Here is a 16323-nt window from a genome sequence, read left to right on the forward strand (position 1 = left end):
TTAGCAAAATTGAAGTGTGTAGCCATTATATTTGATTGTTAATAAAATTTCACCTTAGGTACCATAAGTTGACTGTCTTCTTTCACTGCTGTTTCAGCAGTGCAGCTTCTTAACGTAACAAATTATTGTTATTGCTGTACTTCCAGCGTATGTGATTTAATAGTCAATCTTTTCCTGGTAAACATCGCCGAAACATCGTATCTCACGTAATAAGCCATGGATAAGAAAGTGGACTTCGCCTAGGTTTTTGACTGTTCAGTGGACGCCATTAACTTCAACTAATTTAACCAGCAACTGCTTCCTTCAATATAGCAGGGAATAACTGGTACATGCTAGTTAAAACGCACAAACTTCCACACCTTCATCGTCGATAGGCTGTTGTTTTATGACTTAAGCTCCACATTGGTGCATTTCTGAGCTGTGGTTGTCGAGATTCTTTTGCTGGATTCTACATCCCCTACGTATTTCTACCGTATTACGAAGCCGTTTCTCCCCTTTCGGGGTTGGAGATTTTGGCAGTGTTCTTGTACTGATCCTAACTCGAAGAAAATCTGTTGCAGAATCTGTTGCCTACTCTTTGTCTCTCTGGTGTTCAAGCTTGCTCCCTAGAGAGGAGAATGTGTTAGCGTAAGTTCATAATCATCAGTGACAGCGTCTAAGCGAAATATACTGTTGTGTCAAGATTTGGTTATGGCGTCAGTAACGTAAACGACTAAAAGATAGTCTACATCTAAAAGGGAAAATATTATCTGCCAAGCGCCAGTTTTCGAAAATCGAATCTGGCTGATAATGTCAAGAGTTGTTAGAAGCGGATTTTGGACAGATGGCACAAAACAACAGCATCTAAGATAACGAATGAGTTTAATTCACTCCTTCAGGAATCTATAACACAGATATTATGCGAATTAAATGTGACATTATTTAATGGCGAAGCATCAGCATCAAAAATTATTGATTACACCACACAATACCTTTACAAGACTGGTACTAAGAGCATATAAATGGCGTACTTCATGACTGAGAGAATATTACCTGGTCGGGCGACTCATCGTTTACGAGGTGTGGCTATAAAACAACGGGACTGATGCTGTCACAGAGTGAGTACACATACGCCAAAGATGAAAGACCAGTGGCTGGGAAGCGTGAAGCATTATCAGTCGAATGCGCCATCTCTGGTGTCTGTCGACAAATCATTGTGGCCGTGGCCTTTGTTTGTGTAAGAGGTGTTATTTTGTTTCTCCGAAAAAATGGTAAGTGTAAAAAAAAGAGCAACAAATTTTCGTGACGTTTCATGTGAGACTTAGACAAACTGCTACAAGAACCTATCGTGTATTAATAGAAATGTATGCTGAAGACTATTGATCACGTACACGAGTTTCCGACTGGTTCTAGCGTTCACTGCAAGGCTCTGAAGATTTTGAAGATGCTCAATCTTGGGACGCCCTTCACCATCGAGAACGTAAGTAATTATCGAAAAAGTAGGTAATGTGATTCGATCTGACCGTCGGTCGATTACTAGATCTATTGCTGAAACCTTAGGAATTGATAGAGAATCTTAATGGAAAATTTTACGTGACAAGTTTATTATAAGGGTAGCGTTTACGAAGCTGGTGCCGAAAATTGTCACTATCGAACAAAAAGCAGCTCGTGAAAAGATTCTAATTACTTGGAAAGAATGACAACACATGACTGGTCTTGGTTTTCCCATTTTTTCCACTTATGATCCAGAAACTAAGCTCCGGTCCATGCACTGGAGGAGCCCAGTCTCACTGAGCGAGAGAAAAGCTCAATTGAGCAAATGAAGATTGAAAGCGTTGATGACAGTTTTTCCGGTAGTCAAGAAATTATTTAGCTTCACTGGGCTCCTGAAAGAAAACTATGAATCATCATTACTACGATGCCGTACTTTCTAAATTCCGTGAGAAAATAAGAAAAAGCAAGCCGAATTGAGGAAGAAGAAGTAAGAGGTTCTTCATCAAGACAACGCACCCGCTCCTAGCGCGTTGTCTGCTAAGAGGTTTATAGCAATGTACAGCATACCAGTGCTAGACCACCGACCTTATTCGACTGACCTAGCACCATGTGACTTTATCTGTTCCTCAAGATCAAGTCTGCATTAAAAGGAACAACATTACAGTGCGATGAAACAGTGAAAGATAAAGCGCCAGGCGCCGACAAGGTGCTCACAGACGAACACGTCCAGCACTGTTTCCATCGATGGAAAATTGGCATGGAGCGTTGTAAAGGTAGAAGACGGGAGTGTATTGAGGGTGACAATAACTAAATATGCACGGTTTTGCAATGAAATGCTTTACAGCTGTCGTCTCACTATTTTATAGACACTCCACGTACGTTATTCCCAAGTAAAGTATGTTTTTACCGTTGTAGAAACCCACAAAGAATATGGAGCATTGAGTGAGTATCTTTGTCCCACTGATAAGTATACCTGGGGATCAGTGATCCGGTACACCGTGGTCTTATCATACTTGGAAGAGCAGACTAGATGGCCTGATTATGTCATGATTCTGGGCAGTTGCCTACCCAGGATCTGAACTGGGACGAGAATGGGGTGACTACTTCGCTGCGAAAGGCGAAATAGTCTTGATACTTCACGACAATTGGCTCTGAGTACATTTACGACTAGTCAGTGATAACTGTGACCAAACAGATACTGAAGGTACACTTGTGGCTGGCGGGTAGGATTCGGGCTTCTAGATAATTGGGAGGGGGGGGGGGGGCTGGGGGAGAGTGGGTGTTTGTGGGAGGGGGTTCACTGCCTCTGCTCCTCGATGGCTATTCTCAGAATTTCTGGACCTCTTCAGCCAACGTTACCAATGTTGTAAATTGCGTTTCCCAGTCAAAGACCTGCTCACTGAGATAATAATGCTCCAGTTCATACTTGCGGGATTTGTCAAGGTATACGAGGGGCGTCCAATAAGTAACACGACACATTTTCTTTTCTGAAAGCAGGTTGGTTTCATACAGGATTCCAATATACCATACTATCACCCACTCTTTTGGCTAAATAATTCTATTTTTCAACATAATTTCTATTCAATGCAACGTCCTTACGCCACGTTACTGGGAGGGCCTGTACAACTCTACTGGTGGCTGTTGGAGCCAACGTCCTGCTGCATCAGTAACCTCATCAACCACGTACTGCTTCCCGTGGATGCACCCTTCTTTGGGCCGAACAGATGAAAGTCGGAAGGTGAAAAAGCGAAGTCAAAGGTTTGTGGTCTGTGATGATGGTAAAGTGACGACCATACAAGAAATCATGAAACTTGGTAACACCAAATACGAGAGCCAATGCTTCTTTCTCGATCTGTGAATAATTTCTTTGCGCAGACGAGAGCAATTTGGACGCAAAGGCAATAGGGAGATCATGCGAGCCAGCTTTGTGCGCAAGCACAGCACCGATCCCGAAATCCGATGCATCTACCATCAACAAAAGGGGTTTCCGGGGATCGAATGGCGTAAGGCAAGTAGTGGAAAGCAACGCCGATTTCAACTGGCGAAAGTCGCGTTCGCATTCCGTCGTCCAGACGAACGGAACACCTTTACGGCGTAAGCGATGTAGCGGAGCTGAAATGGAAGAGGCATGGGGGACATAGCGATGGTAATAATTTCTTTTACCCAGCACACTCTGTAGCTGCTTCAAATTCTGCGGCGAAGGCAAGTCTTGGATGGGACGAAGGTGCTCTGGACTGGGATGTATGCCTTGGGCATTGAGTACATATCCCAGATATGGCAAATCACGAGCAAAAAACACACATTTGTCCTTCCGCAAGCGAAGACCATTTTGTCGCAAAACCAGAAGTAATGTTCGGAGGTTGGCTAAATGTTCGTCTTCCGTCTTTCCGGAGATCACAATATCGTCCAGATAGTTTGCTGCAGTAGGGACCGACGCACAAACAGTTTGCTGAAACAATGCAGGGGCGGATGCACACCCAAATGGCAGTCGTTTGAATCGATACAAACCAAGATGCGTGTTAACCACCATGACGCGCCGGGATTCGTCGTCCACCGGTATTTGCAAGTACGCACCTGCTAGGTCCAACTTAGAAAAATATTTACCGGGGCACAGTTTGTCAAAAAGATCTTCTGGGCAGGGTAAAGGATAAGTTGCAATCACTAGTTGTGGATTCACTGTTAGGACCTGATTGACTATAGACAAGTTAAACAACTGAAATAAATCTAAACCAAACAAATTCACTGCAGAAGAAGAATAAAGGACGTAAAAAGACACAAGTTTAGTTTGTCCCTTGTATGTTGCAAGAAGGCTGCACTGTCCTAACACAGGGATATGCTGTCCTGAATAACTATGTAACTTAACATTTGCGGCACGCAAGGGAGGTGTGCCCAGTTGTTTTTACGTGTCTTTATTGATCAATGAAACTGCAGCTCTGGTATCGAGCTGGAATGGTATCACGTTGCCATTAATTTCCAAGTCTAAAAAAGTTTATTGTCCTGCTGACAACAAGAGCGACTGTCTCGTGCAACGTGAACTGACACTGGTACAGAATCACTTGCGACCTGACGGGATTTCCGTCGACGTCGACGCACACTTTTTGTGGGACGAACACAGTCACTGTTAGAGGGAGAAGCACTGGGCGGAGTGGCATTAACTACATGAATTTCCATATGCGAAGGTTCACGAGCCCGAGTATTCTTGGTTCGATTCCGATTCCGGCGCAAAGCAAAGGGCCTGGAATTGTTGTGTGTGTCCGATCGGAGCTTTTTCTGGCAAACACTCTGAACATGGCCTTTTTTATTACAGAAAAAGCAAATAGCTTGGCGTGACGGGCAATTCTCATGCGAATGTCTAGTAGCACACCGCGGGCATGACTTTATCACTGCAGTTGCTTGCTTACGCGGCACACGTGGCTGCCCGGAAGGGCGCGAGGGCTGTTTACAGTTCCGTGCGGCTCGCCCGGTGGGCCGGTTAATGTGACACACAGCTGGCGAAGCTGCAAATGATTCCTGAGCAAAGTCAAGTGTGTCTTGCCGATCCAATATGTCTATCACTTGTTGAAGGGAGGGATTGACTAGTTTCAAAATCTGTTCCCGGATACGAACATCAGAAACGTTCTGTGCAATTGCATCACGCACCATAGTATCTGAATAAGGGAGTCCACATTCACACTCAAAAGCACAATCCCTTGTAAGACCTTGCAAAGTTGCAACCCACTCCCGATTAGTCTGACCGGACGTACGTTTTGTACGAAAGAACGTATACCTTTTTGCAACGACATTGGCTGATTCCTTGAAATAGGCATCAAAGCAGACAAAATTTCGTCGTAGGACAGAGTTGCTACGTCACGACGGGGAAACAATTTCACTATCACACGGTAGGTGGACACACCTACACAAGAAAGGAGATGTGGCTGCCGCTCGTTACCTTGAATTCCGTAGGCGGCGAGATGGAATCCAAATTGGCGTGACCACTCCGTCCAGCTTTCCATTTCCGCCATGAACGGACGAAAAGGTGGTGCAACGGCGTGTTGTGGCTGCTGTAGCGGTGGAGCGGCGGCGGCCGCATCGTTTTGCAGTGCATGTTGACCCTGGACGAGCTGTCCAAGGGCATCCAATAAGGCCTGCGTCTGCTGATTCTGAAAGCGATAAAATTCGGACAGTACATCTGGAGATTGTGGCGAAGCCATTACACAAGTAAAGTAAGCAAGTAGAAAGAAGAAGAAGACCCTTTTTAGACTCGTCGCCAAATATGTTGTGTCTAGACAAGACAGCCTAGACACAATGAGAGGAAGGCGAAAGGCGCGCGCTTAAACCCACGCAGACTGGCGTGGAGTCTGAAACCGGATACGTAATAAATGCTATAAAGAAAAGTACGTAGCTTCTGGAATACTTAACTTTAATCCACATTTGTAGAACATCGCTCTTGATGATACATTAATAGAATCTCAATATCAATTGAATACGGCGCCTTGCTAGGTCGTAGCAAATGTAGCTGAAGGCTATGCTAACTATCGTCTCGGCAAATGAGAGCGTAATTCTCAGTGAACCATGGCTAGCAACGTCGGCTCTACAACTGGGTCGAGTGCTAGTACGTCTCTCTAGACCTGCCGTGTGGTGGCGCTCGGTCTGCAATTACTGACAGTGGCGACACGCGGGTCCGACGTATACTAATGGACCGCGGCCGATTTCAAGGCTACCACCTAGCAAGTGTGGTGTCTGGCGGTGACACCACACGAACACCTTAGCGCGCGACAGACGATCGAACCGATATCGGCAAACTAAGTAGTTACTGGCGCCAGTGGAATGCCATACCGGCAAGATCAGAGACACCACGACTCATTTAGTTCAGTGCATACCTGTTGCACACTGGAAGTGGTAAATTGTTCTCGCGGCATGGCTGTGAATCTTTCCTTAGGACTTGAGTGCAGCCACAATATCGTTCACCGGCACCTCGAATGGGAGTTAGAGTATGCAAATTGTCCTGAGTCCGAGGATCACATGATCCACAGCCACTGGACCAGTGTTGCCTTCCACATATCTGAAGTTGAACCCATCCCTCGCCTTCTCTAAAATCACGTTGCACGCAGCGTGTCACTAAATCAACGTAAACCATGCTTCTCACAATTGAGAGGAGGATTTCAACAAGATCAGTACGGAGATTTTCAAGTCGCCTCGAAGAAATCGCTCGACATCGAGATGTTTGGGATGTGCACATTCGTTCGGGAAGTTGAGTTTCAGCGTTGATTTCGATGTAAATTGGTCATTTACAACGAAAGACACTCACTTGCGCTAAACCCACCGTATCACTTAAACAACTTGATATTGCGCGCCACAGCGAGGACGTAAACAGCCCTGTCCTCATCGCTTCGCCGACGAAGACAGACAGCCGGACTTAGGTCCCCAACAACGGCTGACGACCCGTCTTCACAACTTCACTCTTGCCATTACCTCATCTCCCACCTTCCATTCTTCAGGAGTACTTGTCTCACGAGTATCACAAGAGAGCTTCTGTGAAATCTGGAAGATGGGAAACGAGTTACTGGCGGAAGTATAGTGGTGAGGATGGATAGTGCGTCCTCCGAGGGTAGCCTGCGAAAGGTAAAGTCCCCGATGTCGAGTCGCGGTCCGGTATACGGTTTTAATCCGCCAGGAAGTTTCATATCAGCACATACTCCACTGTAGAGTGAAAATGTCAATCTGGAGCCTGTGAGTTATTCGCAGCAAATAACGCCAATTTTATTTCCCACCTAAAAGATTCAGTAAAAATTAATTAGATTGAAGTTCTCAACGGTGAAACACTCCTCAACTGCCGAACTAATTAACTAAAATTATTAGTTTTACACTATATTTAAATTGTTCTCTGAAGAGTATCCATCGTGGAGGCAGTTGCCACAAATTGTATTTCGTTCTAAATATATCGCTAATGCAGTTTAGTAAAATTTGGTAGTTAAAAGCGAAATCGTAAATAGATTAATTCACAACCAATTTCTCTCTTAGAGAATTTCAGGAATGCTTCATAATAGGGCCTTATATAGAGCTACAGAGCTAATAACAGTCCATGCTAATAACAGTTTATTAAATATATATTGGCTGTCATCTGTGTGTAATATACGTATTTCAGCTACATTTTCCGAACATATTTACAGTTTTAATGCACAGAGAACCAAATACAAATCTCTGTTCGTGAGCGAGCTTCAGAGGAATTTGGTGGACTGTGGGCATAGGCCCGAAAAATGCGTTTCCGGTAAGATTGAGTTAAAACTTTGCGTATTTATATCTTATTCAAGAACAACGATATTTCAATGATGTAATAATTCTGTCTTAAGCCATACTTTTAACATCCAGAATCATTCCTTACAACTGAAGATATTTCTTCTATTTTTGATATATTGTCCAAAATGTAATGAGCGGTTTACGTCCTTTTTCCATGAAACCATGATACCTCTACAAAGTATCATGAAAATTGAATTGAAGTATTGCTTTTATTACTTTATTATCTAGTTAAACAGCATAATAATAAAAAATTTTATGTTCAACACCATTATAGCAAATGTTCCTGTTCAGAATCAGAAGCTTCTTCACTGTTTACACTCTCCAGAAGTTCTTCATACCAGCCTTTTACTATATCAGGAAATAAGCGCAAAAGGTCTTGAATGTCCCTCAGCTTTGCTGCTCCTACAGCTGGTTTCTCTATTAATGACAAATATTAAGTATCTTCAGAGAGTTTTGTTGACTTCTTAATGAACTTAAAGGGCATACAGACCTTAAAATATGATTTTGAATCTCCGATTGTGCCATCACGGCCGAAGTGCATCCTCATAAATGACTGCAACTGGAAAGGAAATTTCCCATGTGGCCCTTATGAGAAGAAGTGCATTAAAATTTTCTTCAAATCTTACATAAGCTCACTTTCATCAATGACTTGAAATGGCTCTGGTTTCTCCCTGAATTGATTAAGGACTAGGACATACGCTTCCATTGAATGTGCAGTTTCCCTACTTGGAAAATGTATGATATATTCCAAGTGTTTTTGCTGGTTTCTCTCTGTATTGTTTAAGGACTAGGACATACTCTTCCACTGAATGTACAGTTTCCCTACTTGGAAAATGAATGATATCATATTTAAAGTTTTTTTGCTAATTTTCCTAATATTTTTTAAGTATTAAAGCTTCTTGAATGTAAAGTCATGGAGCAATGAGCAGACAGATTTTGAATCCTTCTTATCTTCGAACTCCATAAAATAATAAAGAGCACTTGAACCATCATTATGGCAGTGTGCATTAAAAACGTATATCCAGATGAGAGTTTACAAAACTGTGCGTGCATCATCACTTTTAGTAGTGGAAGTCTCTGTGCATAATCAAATTTTAAGCACAGCATATTGTCATCTGATTTACAATGTCCAATAACCTGCTTTTATCTACATAATAGGCCTCAAAAGGTTGTTTGTGCTACTCTAAACGATATTCGAGTTCCTTGTTTTCTTCACATTCAAGTCTTGTAGTAGTTTCAGAACCAATGTCACAAATGTCTGACCTTTGGTGTCCGAATGTAAAGTTCAATGCATGATACTTCATATTAACTTGACTATCATATATTGCCCGGTAGGCCTCTTTAATGAGGGTTAATAATACTCTGATATTTAAATTTGGGTTCTCAAAATACAATTTGCTCAATTTTTATGCTACATAATGTAAATTTGCGTGACGAATTGTTACTAAATGCTCCTTAATACACTCCCATATTTCCTTATCTATTTAATGGGGTCTATTTTCATACTTGCGCTTTCTTTCTTCAGAGCTATCACCTAGCTGAACCATCTTCTGCACATTTCTTAAGCGCCATTAAGAAATGTTCAGCACACTAAGGAGCAAATTTCTGCACACAGTCACTCAACAACCTTGGTTAAAAAATGAATGTACCCATACATTTTCTGTGTTTTTAGTTTTGGGCATCTTCTTTATTTCTTTAACATCCTGTCTCTCCACACATCCTGAGACAAATGCTTCTTGTTGAGATTTGTCACCCCAAGAGACTGAATAGTGCGCCAGGATCTCATTGGATCTCGTCTGTCACTATTGCACTACACTCTTTTGGGCAACATCGATGTACAGGCTTAAATATTTTTGCACGCAAAACCGTTCCTTTCTTGTTTCTACCAATTTTCTCGCCATTTCTTCTCTTCATTTTGTCTGTAAAGCTATGTTCAGATTCATTAACACTCACTTCACTCTTTGTAACACGCAGCGCAATTCACAGTCAAAACATAACTTATATGAAGTAAACAAGGTGACAACTGCCTGTCATCCACTGACTTCTTAAGATGATTTATTAGCCTACATGAAAGACTTCCAGCTGAAATTTTCAGAGCGAGTAATTCAAATGTGGAGGTATCGATTAAGCACTTTGACGGAAAAAGGGCGTAAAGCCAATTACGCTCAGAGTTTATAAGGCTCTAAGGCGAATGAAGCCAATTACGCCCGAAGTTTATCACACTACTCTAGGGCGAATGTGCTTCTACTTATCATATCGGAAGCTACCACGTAACTTTTTTATAGGTTGTATGTGTATTCAAACTACAAATAAAATAAACGCTCCGCAGCCATTTAGTAAACATAAATGCTCGGTAATTACGATGGGCTAGCCGTGTTATACCAGGAAAACAACGATGTTAAAAATAATGAAGCACTTTAATAAACACATCTGTGGAGTTAAGGAAACATATAACGGAATCGTAAAATAAGAAACTAGCTCAGTACATCCGAAATCGGATGTCATAATGCTGAAGTATGCTCTTGCAGTCATCTGACGGCAGATATCAGCAGCTCCTTTGTATCTACTTTGAAAGGTCTCTTCGAGCGGGCAGCATTTGATTGTTATCTCCACTCACTGTTTACAAACTGCACCAAAGATTAAACATATATTCATTTGCTTATTATAGCTGAGGGAAATGTTATAGATTTTCTGCCTATTTAGTCCTCATAGATTATCCCAGAACTTTTCGTAAGTGAAAACAGTCTTTACGTTATTCTACAAAACTGCGCTTCTGAAATACACTCCTGGAAATTGAAATACGAACACCGTGAATTCATTGTCCCAGGAAGGGGAAACTTTATTGACACATTCCTGGGGTCAGATACATCACATGATCACACTGACAGAACCACAGGCACATAGACACAGGCAACAGAGCAAGCACAATGTCGGCACTAGTACAGTGTATATCCACCTTTCGCAGCAATGCAGGCTGCTATTCTCCCATGGAGACGATCGTAGAGATTCTGGATGTAGTCCTGTGGAACGGCTTGCCATGCCATTTCCACCTGGCGCCTCAGCTGGACCAGCGTTCGTGCTGGACGTGCAGACCGCGTGAGACGACGCTTCATCCAGTCCCAAACATGCTCAACGGGGGACAGATCCGGAGATCTTGCTGGCCAGGGTAGTTGACTTACACCTTCTAGAGCACGTTGGGTGGCACGGGATACATGCGGACGTGCATTGTCCTGTTGGAACAGCAAGTTCCCTTGCCGGTCTAGGAATGGTAGAACGATGGGTTCGATGACGGTTTGGATGTACCGTGCACTATTCAGTGTCCCCTCGACGATCACCAGTGGTGTACGGCCAGTGTAGGAGATCGCTCCCCACACCATGATGCCGGGTGTTGGCCCTGTGTGCCTCGGTCGTATACAGTCCTGATTGTGGCGCTCACCTGCACGGCGCCAAACACGCATACGACCATCATTGGCACCAACGCAGAAGCGACTCTCATCGCTGAAGACGACACGTCTCCATTCGTCCCTCCATTCACGCCTGTCGCGACACCACTGGAGGCGGGCTGCACGATGTTGGGGCGTGAGCGGAAGACGGCCTAACGGTGTGCGGGACCGTAGCCCAACTTCATGGAGACGGTTGCGAATGGTCCTCGCCGATACCCCAGGAGCAACAGTGTCCCTAATTTGCTGGGAAGTGGCGGTGCGGTCCCCTACGGCACTGCGTAGGATCCTACGGTCTTGGCGTGCATCCGTGCGTCGCTGCGGTCCGGTCCCAGGTCGACGGGCACGTGCACCTTCCGCCGACCACTGGCGACAACATCGATGTACTGTGGAGACCTCGCGCCCCACGTGTTGAGCAATTCGGCGGTACGTCCACCCGGCCTCCCGCATGCCCACTATACGCCCTCGCTCAAAGTCCGTCAACTGCACATACGGTTCACGTCCACGCTGTCGCGGCATGCTACCAGTGTTAAAGACTGCGATGGAGCTCCGTATGCCACGGCAAACTGGCTGACACTGACGGCGGCGGTGCACAAATGCTGCGCAGCTAGCGCCACTCGACGGCCAACACCGCGGTTCCTGGTGTGTCCGCTGTGCCGTGCGTGTGATCATTGCTTGTACAGCCCTCTCGCAGTGTCCGGAGCAAGTATGGTGGGTCTGACACACCGGTGTCAATGTGTTCTTTTTTCCATTTCCAGGAGTGTAGTTTAAAAGCAAAATACTGTAAGAACATTACTTTGTTCTAAATATAAGCAAGCTAGATGATCTATACCTGCTGTAACCTAAACCAGAAGTTCACTCGGAATACCTGTAATTTCTTTGACATGCTTGTATGAAGTAAATATACAACCTCGTCGCACCTCTGCCCTACTTTTACGAATTCCACAGACACTGTCGTATAGACTTTCTCATACACGTTGCCTCTGCCGATGCTGGCTATATTGTGCGTCCAACAATATATTTTTTGACGATGTAGCAAAAAATAGTTTTGTTCGGAACAAAGACAGAAATCTCTCTTCTTTCTAAAAGTTTAATCGTTTAACGCGATTTTTTCTTCATTTACTCTTTTTGAGGTAGTTCTTAATTCGTTTCCAGACACAGTAGAACGACAGGAAACATTTAGTTAAATTCGGTACATGAAAACAACAAGAATATGTTAATTACCATGTTCGGTCTGGCTAGATCGCAGCGAGACCTGCTCCACGGACGAAAGCAATAGTACCCAAATGAATATCGTCCACGGGAGGTTGAAAATGTTTGCTTTGGATACCTAGTGAAAATGAATATATCATTTTTCAGCAGGTTGTGCGCCATTTCCAAACCTTGTGGCAGATTTAAAGTACGTGCGGCAGCAGAAGAGGAATCCGGAGCCTTGCCTTCCGCGGGCGATACTCTTACCAACAGAGCTATCCAGGTACACCAGACGACCCCACTCCCTCCCTATCGAAGTTACAAGCCTGGCAGTAGCAATCTCCTAGTTTCCAATCTTTACAGAAGGCTTCTTACGTACACTGCTAGACTAAAAAAATGTCGTGTGACTAGGGCCTCCTGACGGGTAGACCATTCGCCAGGTGCAAGTCTTTCGCTTTGACGCCACTTCGGCGACTTGGTCGTCAATGGGGATGAAATGATGACAAGTAGGACAACACAACACCCAGTCCCTGAGCGGAGAAGCTCTCCAACCCAGCCTGGGATCTAACCCGGGCCCTTAGGATTGACATCCTGTCACGCTGACCACTCATCTACCGGAGGTGGAACGGCTAGACTAAAACTTGTAGAAGAAACTATATCGCGGAGACGTGCTTTTCACTCACCATGGGGTTGTTTCCAGAATGAATCTTTCCAAGAATAGCAGAGAGAGCGCTGATTTGTGTTAGTGAATTGCAAACTGGTCTGCCGGACTGGAATCTGAATTCGTTCCGGAATGTGCTTTTAACGTACTCTGGATATGTTGGAATTCAGGAGGACCTGTTAGAAAAGCCTTGATATGACTGTAGCTGAAGGGGAAAACACCTTGAAAAGGACAACAAATACTCAAATTCATGCAGTAGGTCGCTCAGTCTGTGCTAACTGAGACACCTTGGTCTAAAACTGTCGATTTCTTGGACTCTCGTCTCTTAAATTATAAAAGCAAAGTCGTCAGCACACGGGGCTCGCATTCGGGAGGTCTGATTTAGGTTTCCCGCGATTTACCGAAAGCGCTAAAGCTAAATGCAGGGACTGTGCCATATAAAAGGTGTGGTATCTTTCTTCTGCATCTTTTCCTAATCCGACCTTGTGCTCCGTCTCTAATGACCTCGTTGTCGGCGGGACATTTAACACTAATCTCTTCCTACTCCTCCACCTATTCCATGAACCATACATCACAAGAAAATGTAACTTGATTATTTCTCCTACTTTACTTCAAAATGGCTGAGCGACGGGCCGCAGTGATACGATTATAGTATTCGGGAAGGCAACCATTCCGACGACCCAGTGTGGCAAAACTTATTTAGGTTTTCTGTGATTTCTCTAAATGGCTGAAGGCAAATGCCGGTAACGTTCCTTCACAAGGGCATGGCTGACTACCTTCCCCGTATTTATCCTACCCAAACTTGTGGTCCCACTATACATTAAACCACTATCTTCATTACTTTCTCTCCAGTAACTTGGTTCATAATGGTTCAAATGCCTCTGAGCACTATGGGACTTAACAGCGGAGGTCATTAGTCCCCTAGAACTTAGGACTACTTAATTCTAACTAGCCTAAGGACATCACACACATCCATGCCCGAGGCAGGATTCGAACCTGCAACCGTAGCGGTCGCGCGGTTCCAGACTGAAGCGCCTAGAACCGCTCGGCCACAACGGCCAGCCTCTCCTGCAACTGAAATGACGTTATCAGCTGCGAGATTATTGGTATAGTAGCGCAGAAACACGGCGTTTTCCAGGCATTTATGTGTAGCTGTGCATCTACCAGTATACCACGCAAAATCTGGCCATGTGTTTGGTGTTTATGACGTCATATCGCTCGAACTATCAGTTATGCAAAAATACAATTTTGTAGATACATTCAGCGGCGGCGAAGAAGGAATAAATTTTAACGTCCAGCATGATGTGTCAGTTTTTCGCGCATCTATTTCTTCATCACTTCATACCTCCTGAACTATGTGTCGTACAATGATGTGATTTATGATTTACATTCAGTGGTATGTGAAATGTATCACAACTTAAAATATTAGTTAAGAAGTAATAAATTCTAACATCATGCCTCAAGAAGTAATCATGTGGTACTTTTATTGTATGAAAATCGGAAAAATAGTAAGTCATAAATATTTTTCCTTTCATCATTTTGCAGGGGTAGTCAGCGAGAAAAAAAATTTAAAATTTTAAAATTACGTGTAAATTTTGTTACAAGTAGCTAAATGCTGTCATTCTCCGATAATGGATTACTGAAGTCTGGGAATTCACACTTCGTGGGACACGCTCCTTTTTTTCACCCCTATCCCTACACCCCTCTGAAAGTTTGGTGGTCCTTATCCCCACAGCGATTGATGCCTGACAGTAAAGTATATGTGAACCAGGTTTGTTTGAACTCAAGTCAGTGGCTTAAGAAGAGATGTGGAAAATACGTACATACATACATACACACACGCATCTACTTTTATGTGTATGGATTTATATTTTATATGACAGAATAACAGTAACATCTACAAATGATCATCTAACATACATCCGTATTTAACGCATTCTATATACAAAATACTAATAATAATAAGATAAACTGATTTCCTCCCCCCATGAACCATGGACCTTGCCGTTGGTGGGGAGGCTTGCGTGCCTCAGCGATAAAGATAGCCGTACCGTAGGTACAACCACAACGGAGGGGTATCTGTTGAGAGGCCAGACAAACGTGTGGTTCCTGAAGAGGGGCAGCAGCCTTTTCAGTAGTTGCAAGGGCAACAGTCTGGATGATTGACTGATCTGGCCTTGTAACAATAACCAAAACGGCCTAGCTGTGCTGGTACTGCGAACGGCTGAAAGCAAGGGGAAACTACGGCCGTAATTTTTCCCGAGGGCATGCAGCTTTACTGTATGATTAATTGATGATGGCGTCCTCTTGGGTAAAATATTCCGGAGGTAAAATAGTCCCCCATTCGGATCTCCGGGCGGGGACTACTCAAGAGGACGTAGTTATCAGGAGAAAGAAAACTGGCGTTCTATGGATCGGAGCGTGGAATGTCAGATCCATTAATCGGGCAGGTAGGTTAGAAAATTTAAAAAGGGAAATGGATAGGTTAAAGTTAGATATAGTGGGAATTAGTGAAGTTCGGTGGCAGGAGGAACAAGACTTCTGGTCAGGTGACTACAGGGTTATAAACACAAAGTCAAATAGGGGTAATGCAGGAGTAGGTTTAATAATGAATAGGAAAATAGGAGTGCGGGTAAGCTACTACAAACAGCATAGTGAACGCATTATTGTGGCCAAGATAGATACGAAGCCCACACCTACTACAGTAGTACAAGTTTATATGCCAACTAGCTCTGCAGATCACGAAGAAATTGAAGAAATGTATGATGAAATAAAAGAATATTCAGATAGTGAAGGGAGACGAAAATTTAATAGTCATGGGTGACTGGAATTCGAGTGTAGGTAAAGGGAGAGAAGGAAACGTAGTAGGTGAACATGGATTGGGGCTAAGAAATGATAGAGGGAGCCGCCTGGTAGAATTTTGCACAGAGCACAACTTAATCATAGCTAACACTTGGTTTAAGAATCATGATAGAAGGTTGTATACATGGAAGAATCCTGGAGATACTAAAAGGTATCAGATAGATTATATAATGGTAAGACAGAGATTTAGGAACCAGGTTTTAAATTGTAAGACATTTCCAGGGGCAGATGTGGACTCTGACAACAATCTATTGGTTATGAAGTGTAGATTAAAACTGAAGAAACTGCAAAAAGGTGGGAATTTAAGGAGATGGGACCTGGATAAACTGAAAGAACCAGAGGTTGTACAGAGTTTCAGGGAGGGCATAAGGGAACAATCGACAGGAATGGGGGAAAGAAATACAGTAGAAGAAGAATGGG

At 43.7% G+C, this 16323-nt stretch overlaps 1 protein-coding gene across 1 annotated transcript in view; it reads left to right on the top strand.

The window, feature by feature from the left end:
- Positions 1-16323, top strand: part of LOC126188322 (neuronal acetylcholine receptor subunit beta-3-like) — a 126035-nt gene that overhangs the window by 59833 nt on the left and 49879 nt on the right. The window lies entirely within an intron of this gene.

The sequence above is a fragment of the Schistocerca cancellata genome, chromosome 5 (assembly GCF_023864275.1).
Source record: "Schistocerca cancellata isolate TAMUIC-IGC-003103 chromosome 5, iqSchCanc2.1, whole genome shotgun sequence".
Classification (NCBI taxonomy): domain Eukaryota; kingdom Metazoa; phylum Arthropoda; class Insecta; order Orthoptera; family Acrididae; genus Schistocerca; species Schistocerca cancellata.